Consider the following 13519-nt stretch of genomic DNA (forward strand, 5'->3'; position numbering starts at 1 on the left):
CCTTTGGCACGCACCTCTTCACATTACTTGGCCTTACACAACCTATACAATCGGATAGAGACTATATACTGCTCGACAACGCCCTACACAATATACTGCAGGCTGAATATCTAACGCAAGCGCTATCCGACCACAGCCTGCTCCAATTATGCCTATCCTGGGGCACAAGATGACCTGGGATCTCGACCTGGCGATTACCGTGCACCACGCGTGCAGATTCATCTCATCGCACCATCCTTTTGCGTTCCAACGATCTCATACTTTTCTTGATGAATGCCAGTACTGTCTCAACTCTAGGGACGGAGTGGAACGCCTTTAAGGCTGTCCTTCGGGGACATGCCATCAAAACTACGTATGGCGTCCGAAGGTCACTGACAGATGCGCTCCACACATATGAACTGTAAATACAGAGACGCGAACAGCTCCTTCCTACTGACCCCCCGAGTTGGTCCTTCTCTGGCCCAGGCTCGCTTAAAGTACAAGGACGCAACCGACGACCTTTGCGTGCTAGATTACAAAACGTTCTTGGCGTGCAGGCATAAAGAGGGAGATAAAGCGGGCAAGTTGCTTGCATGGCTGTTGTGGACTGACACATCCCAACCCCTCATTACCGCCATACACCCCCCCGGAGACTCCTGTGAACACACAAGATGCCATCAATCAGTCCTTTTATGAATACTATGCTGCCCTTTACACGGCCCCCGTCGTCCAAGACCTCGCATCTATAGGGAATTTCCTTGTGGGGATTCAGCTCCCGCAAATCGTTGCCGATCACTATGACTCCCTGGAAGACCTCATTACAGTGGATGAGATTGTGGCAGCAAATAGACAGTTGGCAACTAGCAAAAGACGCCGGGAACAGACGGCTGGCCATCAGAAAGGTGAACTTCGCTCACTCTGAAAGAAGCAACGCTACTGGTACTACTGAAGCAGGGTCGAGACCCTCTTCAAATGGCCTCGTATCGCCCTTTGTTGATTTTGAACATCGACTACAAAATTCCCAGGACACTACTGGTAAATAGGTTGTTAGCTGTTGTTCCTCTACTGGCCCATGAGGACCAGAATGGTTTTATACCAGGGAGAAACACTGGCTTGAACTTGTGTTGATTATTCACACTAATGGAGTGGACATGGGGGGAGGCAGGGATGCCCTGGATAGCATCCCTAGACATGGAAAAGGCGTTCGACACATTGAGCTGGAGTTATCTGCTGGCGGTGTAATCCGGGATCGTCATTGGGCCCCAATTTCTTACTGTGGATACGGCTGCTATACCACAAACCACAGGCCAGGGTGAAGAAGGGTTGCATTTTCTCCCCACTATTTATGATTGCGCGAGGCACGCGTCAGGGCAGCCCCTTGTCGCTGATACTTTTTGCCTTGGCCATGGAGCCACTGGCATGTAGGCTACGACAACAGGTCACGGAATGGGGCCTGTATGTGGATAATCACTGGCATATAGTGTCTCTGTATGCGGAGGATGCATTAATCTACCTGTGCGGGCATGCTGAGGTGCTGCAACAGATCATGGATCTCTTGAACGAACATGCATGGGTCTCTGGACTGCAGGTCAATTGGTCTAAACCATTGGTGTTTCCGATGACGCCCATGTCACTGATTCAGAGACATGCTGCACCAAACACATGCCGCTGAAAAAGGCGTTCAACACTTTTAAATACTTAGGGGTTCAGGTTTACCATCTAGGAACGGACAATATCGACGGCAACCAGGGGCGCACTATAACACGAGCCAGAATGATTCTTCCATTCTGGTGGGGCCTCCCTTTGTCTCCCATGGGCTATCTCCAAGATGCTGGTTTTTCCGCGTCTACTATATTTCTTCTATGCAATCCCCTACCGTCTGCCACGGAGAATCTTTAAGGATCTGGAGTCCTTTTTAGTCTCCTTAATATGGAGAAGCTCTAGGGCCAGGGGGGCCGTCCATAAATTATATCTACCACTGTCGGCCGACGGTCTAGGTGCCCAGAACTATGAGCGCTATTACGCAGCAACACAGCTGCAATGACCAATGAGATGGTTAGCAAAGAGCAACCTTTCGGAACTGGACAAAAGGCGACCATATCGTGGGATCGACTGACATTATTGAAGTGGTTGTCGGGCACCACTACCTTGACCCAAAAACATCAAGGCAACATTCTAATGGTGATGGACAGGTGCGGCTGGTCCAGATATGTGCTACCCAAGGGCCAGACTACCCCATATGCCCCGTATCTGCCCCTAGATATAGTGCCGGGCACGTTCGTATGTCACAGACGTATGGAGCTCGGGCACTGGAGGAAAAAGGGACTGACCATACGGGTAGATATGTATGTAGAGTCGCAGTTACACACATTCGCGGAGTTAGTGGACACTTTTGAAGTACCGCAGGGCTCATTCTTTTGCATGTATTGCTTACGCGTCACTTTCTACAAACATGGGATAATAATCGCACCGAACCCCCACATCACACCTGTTGCAAACACTGCTGACACATGGATGGGGCAGGCAGCTACACCTCTTTTAGAATGGATGATATGCTTGCATCGACAACACTATGTACCTATTGGGACACTGAGCTGGTCACCAATATTGCTAACAAACAATGGGTGCAATGTATCAGCCACCCTAAAACTATTCGACCAACGCCTGGTTAAAGTACACCCAATTAAATTACTTGCATTATACATATCTCACACCTTATATGTTGGTGCGTATGTACCCAATAACTGTTGATAAGTGTCCTAGATGCCATGACCTGGGGGCCACAGTTACACATATGGTGTGGACCTTCTCAAGTATTCATACATACTGGACTGACGTGGCCACTATACTCTCAGAGGCAGCTGATTCCCGAGTGGAAGCACAGCCAATCCATTTCTTATTAGGTATCACAAAACGTAGCGCTTCCTGTAAGGGTCTGAATAAGTTTCTGGATTTAGCCCTGGGCCTTGCCAAGCGTACAATAGCCATGTCATGGAAGGTACAAACGGGTCCCAACATACACACATGGCTACTTGATCTTCGAAGGGCACTGCTGTCGGAGCACGCAAATGAACTAGCAGATGCAGTGTGTGCGACAGTGCCCCCACGACTGAACTCAACACAATGGCAGGACTACCTGACACAGGTCGAGGCCAATGTGGCCGCAGCGTGCCCCCCTCCCTTAATCCCTGGTATAGGCACCTGGTCTTTAGCTTCCTCAGTTGCATGGGAACAGAGACCAAGCACATACAAACTCTTGCCTGTTGGAGACATGGGGACTCCCCCCTTCTCCCTTCCCCCTCTTTTCTCTCCATCTCCTTCAGTGGCACTCTCCCCGGCTCACTCCCCAACTGACAGACTATATTATCTATCTAGCTATATACGTGGAGCTCACTGATAAAATCCACCGACATGCACACTTTGGCCTGTGCCAATGCATAGAGATCGACCTTTAGTTACCTTTCATTTCCTTTTATGTTGTTGATATTTCGTAGCTCACAAATCATTCAATGATGAAGTTAATCTGTACAATTATTGATGGGTTTTCCTTTTTGTCCCCATGACTTAGACAACTGTCAGTAACTGTATTATGTCATGAAAATGCGAGGCGACACAGTCAATATAGGGGGATATTCTCAATAACATGCGATAATCATCGCCCAAATAGGTTACGGCAATTTTTCATATCGCTGTCTATTGTGGGAAAATAACTCTGTGTTATCGTCGTATTCCCAACATGCGATAGTTTCGCGATAATGCGGCAAATGTCCGCGATAAAATAACCGGGATGGCGATAAAAATCTCAAGCCGTAAGTGAAAAAAGTGGCAATGGGCCCAACCCCGATCAAAAAATCAGCGATAAGCTGCACCAGGGCTGCAATTCACACACTTCAGGTGGGAAAAATCACCATAAAAGCAGAAAAAAACCACAAACAAAACCAAACAACTGCGAAGCACAATGGAGGTAGCCATAGCAAGTACAGAGGACAACCAGAACCCCACAAGCCCCACAGAGGACCAGCCTGGGACCTCGGGGTCAGGGAAGGGCAAGGAGAAGAAGAAGAATAAGACTTGGTTCAGTCCGCAGGAAAACAGGTTCCTGATAATGGAGGTGATAGAACACCCTTCACTACTGTTCTTCACCTCCACTGTGTCATTGGCAACAAAAACCAAATATGGCAGTCCATCTTGGACAAGGTGAATGCAGTTGGAGTGCTGAGGAGGACAATGGAAGAGGTCAAGAGGCGCTGGAATGATGTGAAGCACAAAACCAAGCAGAGACTCGGCAACAACCAGAAGGCAGCAATGCAGACTGCAGGTGGGAGTCCAGCGCCACAGGGGGAGCTGGATGAGAAGGAGGAAATGGTGTCCACAGTCATCAGTGTGGACACCATGGCAGGAGTTGGGGGACCTGACACTGCTCAACATGACCTGACACAACAGCAACAGGGTAACGACCAGGAACTGGGAGGACGGGGGGAGATGGGCACAATGGCACACATGCACAATCAAGTATACTTGTTGGGTGTAAAGGGATATGCTGGCGCTCAAATAGTAATCACAGTGAATTAGTTGCAAAGCACAAAGTCTAAGGTGCGTCCAAAAAATAGGGGAAGAAATCACCCTACTTCCCTAAACTCAATCAAGAGATTGAACAGCTTAATCACAATTTTTTTGGAGCACACAATTGCATCTATAGTTCAAATCACAAATCATAAAATACAAAATCACTAATAATCAGTTGGGCTCTTGTTCTTCTTTTATTGCTCCTCAATTTCTCCAATCCCGTATGCCTGCCAACGCGTTTCGCCGTGGTGGGATTAACCTACGGCTTCGTCAGGGCTGGAAATAATACAGAGTACGTATTTGTAATAATAATCTACGGTGTATTACATTTATACCACATTTTTGACAACCCAGTGCAAATGGATTATTCAAGCCTTTCATCATGTGCAACATGTTACTTCATATTCACCTATAAATATAAGTTCATATTTCTTATAATACATATTTTGTGGAGATCATGTTAAGCGCAAATCATTAACTAATATTGATTTTTTATTTCCCATCCATCCAGTTCTCTAGTGAATTGTGACCAAACTCTTTAGTTCTCTTCATTTCAACCACAGTGTATTTATATCTATAAAGCCCGTGTGAAAAGTATAAAACCACTTCTTCCGACGCCAGTACCTCAAAACTCCTCAAAATGTATTCCTGTTAAATTAAATAAGACATAAAGTCTCTTATTATTCTAGTTTTATAAGGCAAAAGGTTCATTATTCCAATCATTTGATCATTAGTAACAATATTATTAATTTTCATTATGAATCATACCTTGTTACAGACAGCTCTCGGTAATATAACTATATCTTCCTTCCTTATAGTTCACAGAAGTCAAAAGCACACTGACTGAAAGGGATAAGGGGCAGCAAAATCAGAGCTGCAGGGGCGACTCTCCCAAAATGCAGCACACACACATAACATTCAAAACACATCAACATTGACAACAATGTGGTACAAACTGCAACACGTTCGCAGAACAGAGGACACAACTGGTGCCGCTTGTGTGTAGAAACTGGCCAATTACATTTGGCAAAGCAGGGAAATGTGAGATGGCAATGTATAAGTACAAATACACATCCATTATGTTGTCGAAATGTCCACTGTCCCGCATCAAATAGGCAGCTCCTCCCAAACAATCACAATGTACATTGTCATGCAGTCTGTATGTGAACTTGCACAATGCATCAACATACATGTGAACACAATCTTAAACTGCATCTCTCCTTCACATTGCAGAGGGAGAATCAACACCTCCTGCAGAGCAGACCGAACATCTCTTCACTGATGACAAAGAGGTCCTCCACACCTTCGACCCCAACACCCTCCAAGAGCTTCTGTACAGCTTTGGCACCTCACCTCCAGGAGCAGGGCAGCCCAGCTGCATTGAGGAGACCTCACCCCCTGCACGGACCACACAACAGGAAGCACCCACCACCACGGCTGTCTCCCAGGACCCCCACGAACAACGCATGGCCTTCCAACGCCATGTGTTAGGGTGCCCGAAGAAGATGGCTGATCAGGTGCGGGTGGGGTTCGACCTCATGGCAGCCAAACTAGATGCCATATGTGGGTGTCTAAGTCCCATCAGGGACCACTTACAGTCCCGAATGGACACCCACAGTCTGCTCCATGCTCTCTAATGATCCATGACTGACATCGTTGGAGTCCTGACTCTGAGACAAGAACAACTGTCTAGTCAGAGTGGCTCCAGCGATGTCATCTGGCAGTTAGGACACATGCGGAGGAACATGGGGAACATGGAGCAGATGCAGGCAGAAAGAATGGCTGCCAGGGCTGCACACCAATGAGATGTAGCTGGGATATTCCATGCCCTGCAGACCCTCATCATGGCATTGCTGCCACTAGGCCTGGCATGGATGAATGCTGCTTCTACGACTCCATCCACATATCCGCCCCCTGAAGTGTCAGTGCTTCACAGTGTGGCAGACAATCCAACTCCGGCCCCTGATGTGCCACTGCCACACAGTGTGGCAGACATTCCACCTCCAGCCCCTGATGTGACGAAGATGCGGATGATTCTGCCTTAGTGGTAAGAAGGAAGCAGTAGCATTCATCTCCTCCATATGGCCTGTTTCTGCTTGGTTGTGCCCTCTGCATCATCACCTTCCACTGTTTCCCCATACACTCTGCGACACTCACCTTGGACCTCGACATGGACTGCCATATTCTGTTTGGTTACCAATGACACAGCAATCAGACTGCAGACTGTACTCTTCCTCTTCAATGAACTTGTCATTCCCTAAAGGACTCTGGCTGGCCCTCCACGGGGCAAAATGTAAAGTGGGGTTTGCATGGCCCTGTACTGCTCCAGCTTCAACACTCCACTGAATGTGAATAAAACATTAAAATTCACACAGATGTGTATGAAAGTACAGATAAATGTAGGGTCAGCGATTCCTCCTTATGTCCATGTTGCTCATGTTGTGGGACTTGATTCACAGGGTGCAAAATTGCTACAACAGAGACACATGCATTTGTTACATCCTTGTACAACCCAGAACTGAACCATGCCTAGAGACGTGAGCTCATTGTTAACACCCCTATGCTGGACTGGAGTACGCCAGCCCAACCCACTCCATTTACGCTTACAGGGGGGACGACAAAGCTACATCTCCCAGGTCTTCCCTGTAGTGATCTACTGATCAATGGTCTAGTTGTCAGCATGCAAAAGCCACTCCCGGAGGGCTGGTTTACACCCACACAACACTCACCCAGCACAGGCGTCACAGGACATAAAAGGGGCCTACCACATCACATTCCCCGCTGCCGGAGGTGACATGATGGTGTCCGCACCACAAGACTCAATCATAAAGGGTCCATGTCTTGTGGTGCACTGGGTTAGTGGTACCTGCGGCCGATGACGGCTCCCCGCCACTTGACAATGATTTTCAGTGCACAGAGTTGGTGGCACCCGATGCACTGCAGCTGGCGCGGGCCCCTGCCATTTGGCAATGACTTGCGTTGCACTGAGTTAGTGGCACCAGAGCTGAGCGGGTGTGCAGCCTGCGATGATGCGTAGGCCTCGATACGCTGTCCTGCCAATCAAGATTCGATTTGAATTGAGAGCCGCGCTGGACCGCAGTGTATGCTGAAGGCAGCAGTCAGCACACACATGACTATGCGGTGCAGTGCATCAGGGTGTGCTGGGAGCCTGTGGCGCAGAATCCAGCGATTGGCTGAGGAGGTTGCATCAGCACATGGTGGGCCCTCTTGGAGACACAACGATGGTGGCAGGTGAGCATTGAGGCCCGGGTGCACACGTGCGGCCAGTCATCTCTGGGTGGCGGACAGGTCTGGGGACCAAGGCTGGGGTGCAGCAGGCACACAGGATCGCACAGGCACCACCGGTCATGGCGGTGGCCTCGTGGCTGGGTGGGGGGCACCGCCCTGGCAGACACAACCCTGCATGTGATGACGAGATGTGCGCGGGTTGGCTTGGGACATAGCCACCTCGTCTCCAGTTTAAATGTGGCTGTTGAAGGTGGTCGGCCATGTGTGTGTAGGTCTATGGACAGGATATGGTGGACAAGGAGACACATGCAGTAGTAACTTTAGAGGCCACTCCGCTCAAGCTCACAGGGGGGGAGAATAATGCTACATGTCCAAGGTCTTCCACACTGCCTGAGGTGACCTTTTTGCATCCACTATCAACAACACTATAAACACCAGCAGTATATGTCCACATGGACATGTCTGTGCTCTGCATACTGAAGTCTGTCCAGCACATCTCGCCAAACTTGGCATTGTGTACATTCTCATTGATGGGTCACTTGCCTCCTGCGCACACGCTTGGTTCCCACCTCTCCCCACATTCTGCAATTGTGTGGCAGAGGTGCCATGCCATGGATGGTTTTTCTACATGGATGGCCACGGTTACCACAGTTACTTGTGTTGTCGTGTCTGGTAGTTGGGCATGTTGATTGGCATATTGTATGTGATTTTGTGACATGTACATTCCCACAGTTGTGAGTTGTATGATTGTGGAGTTGACGTGTTTGGTGTGTTCAGTTGGTACTTACTGACGAGCAGTGCATTTCCATAGGTGCCATCCTCAAAGCGCTGGTTGGTGATGGACTTGTGGAAGATGTCGGAATCATGCACACTGCCTGGGAAGTTTGTAACGACATTCGTAAACATGCCCCGGTGGTCCACTTTTGCCTGCACATTGATGGAATGTGTGTGGTTTCTGTTGCTGGGGTTGTGTGAAGTGTTGACAGGGGGCACAAGTAGGACATGTGTGCATTCAATTTCCCCCAACATGTGCGGGAAGCCAGCTATGGCGTAGTTCCCTTGCTTGGTCTCCAGCTGTTCCTGCGCAGTGTGGGGGAAGTGAAGGTGCTGGGGTATCAAGCTGATACAAACCATGATGCTTACATGTATGATAAATCCTGCATAATAAGACCTTAACAGAAGTTCTTGTGGTCGTAACCTTCCTTTTCTTTCCTACGAAGGCTAAGACTAGGTCTGGGCTAAAATTCCGTTCCGCTCGCGGTAATTGCGATAATTTGACATTTTCGCGTTCCGCGGAGAGCGCGAAAATGTAAACATTTCCGCAATCCGCATTTTACCGGAACTTTTTTGCTTGCCCGTGCTGTAAAATAATACATTCTCTCGTGGCGCGCGATCGCCTTACCTGAATCCCCGCGTTCGCCGACAAGTTTTCCCGATCCGGTCGCGTTCTCCACGAGATGTTGGATTGTTGGTAGCCATTTGCGCTGTCTCGCGACAGTTCGTGCCCGCAGTAACGTCATTCGTAGCGCGATCACGTCTTTCTTCTCGCGATCATGCACCGCGAGACAAGTGAAAACAAGATGGAGTGCCCGCGAGCAACCGCATGGGTAAGTTGGCGAGCCGCGACCATGCAGAAAATACCGCGAACTGGCGGAAAAAAAAATTCTGCATCTTCACGATATTTCCGCGTGTTTGCGGAGATTTTTTACATTTTCGCGATAATTTGCGAAAGTGAATTTCGCAAATTCCGCCCACCCCTAGTTACGACCACACCAACTTCTGTTACAGTCTTTTAATGCAGGATTTATCATACCTGTAAGCATTCCGGTTTGTCCAAGTGCAATACACTGTTCCAGATAATGTTTGTGACTATACAGACGCTTGACCAGTGTCACCATTTCATCCAACAGGTTTCTGAATACTGACTTTCGGAATATGGAATTGTATTGGGGAGTTCCCGCAGCATTTGCAGTTAATTGCATCAACACATTGCCCTGATGAAGTTCCCCGTTGGGAATGGAACGCGTTGGCTGAGCTTTTGGTATTGTTGATTTATGTATTTGTAATAAAGAACTGTTATTACACTACTGTTGACTACTGGACTTCATGACCTGGCGCACTCCTATTTCAGTGACTACAATCTTGGATCTGGAGCACAGAGGCGTCAAGCAACGTCTGGCATTGAGGTTGGTTGCGCAGGAACACTACGAATTGGAACTGGCGTGTGGTGCGGATACAGGGGTACGGCGTTCATTTAGTGGACATGCATCCAAGACATGTGTGAGGAAGTTTGATAGGGCTGACTGTGAGACTCCTCCGACTCTGGCAGTTGTTGGTTGGAAGGTACCAAAGGCCAACAGGTGCAGCACAGCCAGCAGCTTTGTCTGCAGAGAGATGTTGGTTCTTTGCTGTGGTGGTACCATCAGCTGGTGTGCAATGTGGGTCAGGATGCGGAGGATGGTTGTCCTTTTGAGCCTGTATTGGGCAATGGCATTCTCTGGCGTTGAGTCTCTGAGGCTGGTGCATTTTAGGAACGTCCGCTGTCTTGTTCAGCGCTGCCTAGGTGGTAGTCTGGGGGGGTGGTCGGGTGGGGCCTGGGGGTGGTGGCGATGGGTGTTGTGGCCCTCTTGGGTCTCTGAGCTGCATGATCAGTTGCTCCATGGCATCTGTTGGTATTCAGATGTGGCTATGGGCTGGGCTCCCTTTCATACTGCAGGTTGTCGTCCTGCTTAACACCAGTAAAAGGCAGGTGTTAAATCCCTGCTGCTAACGCACCTTATCGCCTGTTTTTGGATTGCTTCGCTGATCTAGCTGGTCATTGAGAATATCACGAAGTTATGTTTTTGTGTATTTTTGCACAGGAATGCCTACTCTGCATATCATTAGCGTTAGTTGTCGCTCTCATCCGTGGCAATGTTTTTTGCAGCAGCTATCGCTGGAAAACTGGCAATATCGACAGTTTGCACCAGCTTGAGAATAGGGCGAAAAATCTATCGCCACTTTTGCGGCGCTAATGTGCCGATAAATTGGCGATGAGTCCTTGACAATATGCCCCATAGTGTATTTTCTTTTTCATTGTACTGGATTCTACTGACGTCCCACCAAAGCCACCTATGTTCTTCTTATTGTAACGTTAATGCTGGATTATGTTGTCTCACAGATGCTAACAATGTTATTTTGTCAATAAAAATAATTTACAAAAACTAAAAAAGTAAGTATAGGGCCTAAAAGCACAAAGCACCATACTTGGTCATCTGGTCGTGCAAGGCTCGGTGAAAAGTCACAAGTTCAGGCCGACTGCAATGAAGCACGGGCTGGAGATAGGGACCAGGTTAGCCCAGCTGAAAAAGTTACTTCCTAAAGTCCAGTGTGAAGAGTTCCTTTTGCAGTGGAGGAGACCAAGAGGAGCAGGGAGAGCATCACGCATGGTTGTCGCTTGAGTGCAAAGAAAAGACCAGGTGTTGCAGATGGTCATTACTGTAGCTTAAAGATCCTGTTGGGTATTGCGGCCAGTTGTTGCTGGAGATTTGCATTGTTGGTCACCATTGGCTATAGATGCTGTAGCGCGAAGTGCAGATCACGCATTACTGGTCGTTGCTGGCTGTCACTGTAGCATGAAGTGTTGGGTTCACCAGAGGATCAGGTTGGCGCAGTCGCAAAGAGCCGAACACTTTAGAGTTTCTCCTTTTCTTCAAGGAGGAGCTCAACTGTTGCCACAACATGGCGCCAGGGTCTGAGAGGCCCCTCTTGGGGATCACAAACTCACTGCACCAGAGGCCACCAGGGCCCCGGCAAGTACAGGTGCAGGCAGGTCCCATGAAGCTGGCCAGATGAGCAGTTGCAGGGAAGACTCTCAAGCTTATTGTGTCCCTGTAGCTCAGAAAAGGTCATCAGTCGGCTGATCCTTGGAGTCATTCTGGGCAAATCACTTAATCTCCCTGTGCTCATGGACAGCACCCTGATATCCTCACAGGCGATAAGCTGCGCTTATAAATCTGAAAACCTTAGCTCCAGCCTGGAATGAAGGATGCAGGTCCATACTTCGTTCTCAGATAGCTGGGCGGGCTTCAAGCAGGTCAAGCTGCAGGGGCAGGCAGGTCATGTGGGCGGTTCTTCTTCTGTATTGTCCACAGGTCCAGGAATGTCATGAAGAGCAGATTTCAGGGTCCTACTTTTATACCTAGTGCCCCCTTTCAAGTGGGTAAAGCTTCCAGAATTATCTCCCAAAAGAGGTGTCTGGAATCTCCTTTCTTTCTGACATGGTCCCAGTTCATATGGATTTACAACAGACAATGTGAACCCTGCTGTGAGTGTGCTGAGGCAGCCCCTTAAATTGCAAGTATTATAAGTGACAGCTCTGCCCCACATCCTGCTAGAGATCGCCCATCCTGCCAACATCGATACCCTCTATTGTGATGCTGTCTGGAAGAATTAAAAACAAAGGGCAACTCCCAACTACACCTAGTCCTGTGACCCAGGAAACAGGCTGCAGGCACCAAATGGTGAGGACAAGAAAAAGCCAACTTTCTAAAAGGGGCATTATTAGAATTGAGACTTAAAATCCAACTTTCCCATTAAAGAGGAATTAAAATCAAAAGTTATCAGACAACAAACATAACTTTCCCAATCAAAAGCTAGCAGTTGTTAAACGTAATAAAGCAGCTAAATGTTTTGCCATGGGAGAGGTAGGCCTCATGTCAGTGAAAAATGATTTTGAGAGTTTTTGTCTGCTAGGACTTTTTGAACTTAAAAGTACATGCCCAACTTAAATACAAGGAACCTTGTGCTAAAGGCTGTTTAAGGCATACCCATGAGTGACTTATATGTGATCAAAAGGGAGTTTTAGGCCTGGTAAATGGTTTATTTTAATGAGTGGTGACTAGCGGTTTGCGGGTCACCGTCGAGTTGCAGAGCCTTATACACTATGGTTGATGGTTCCTTAATTGGAAAACCAGTGTATATAAGGCTGTGCAACTCGACGGTGACCCGCAAACCGTGAGTCACCACTATTTGATGTTTTATGTCATGCGCATATGGAATGGAGCACATTCGAGTGCTACACGCCAAATTTGACGAATAGGCAACAGGAACTTGTATCATTTAAAATACGGTTGTGCTTCAGGTTTTTGCCAGTTTCAAATGGTTTATTTTGCCATGTTGAAATGGCAGTTTAAAACTGTAAAACCAAAGGGGATGATGGACAGAGTGTTGAACTTTGCAGGCACTCAACCCCAGTCAACTGATCTGGGTTTAATCCATCATCATTCTTTAGCTCACTTCACCACCCCAGTTCAGACATGGCCATATGCAAATCATTCTGACCCTGTGCCTCATGGGAACAGTCCAGCCCGAACTGCCAAGTCATGTCTTCCCTGGACCGGACACAAGCATCCTGGGGCCGGTTTCTGGCTAATTAGCCGTCATCAGCAAGGCTAGCTCGAATCCAGTGGCAAAGTGAGCAACAGACCCACGTCTGGGCATTTCCTGCTAACTTAGGGCGAACAAAGCAAACACAAGGAGATGATGGATAGAGCGCTGGGTATGCCCAGACGTGGGTCCCTTGCTCATTTTGCCACTGGATTCAAGCTAGCATGGATGATGAGGGCTGTTAGCCCGAAACCGGTCCCAGGATGCTTGTTTCCGGTCCAGGGAAGACATGGATTGGCAGTTCAGGCTGTACTGTTCCCTTGAGGCACAGGGTCAAGACTAATTTGCATATAGCTGT

The sequence above is a fragment of the Triturus cristatus genome, chromosome 2_2 (genome assembly GCF_964204655.1).
Source record: "Triturus cristatus chromosome 2_2, aTriCri1.1, whole genome shotgun sequence".
NCBI lineage: Eukaryota > Metazoa > Chordata > Amphibia > Caudata > Salamandridae > Triturus > Triturus cristatus.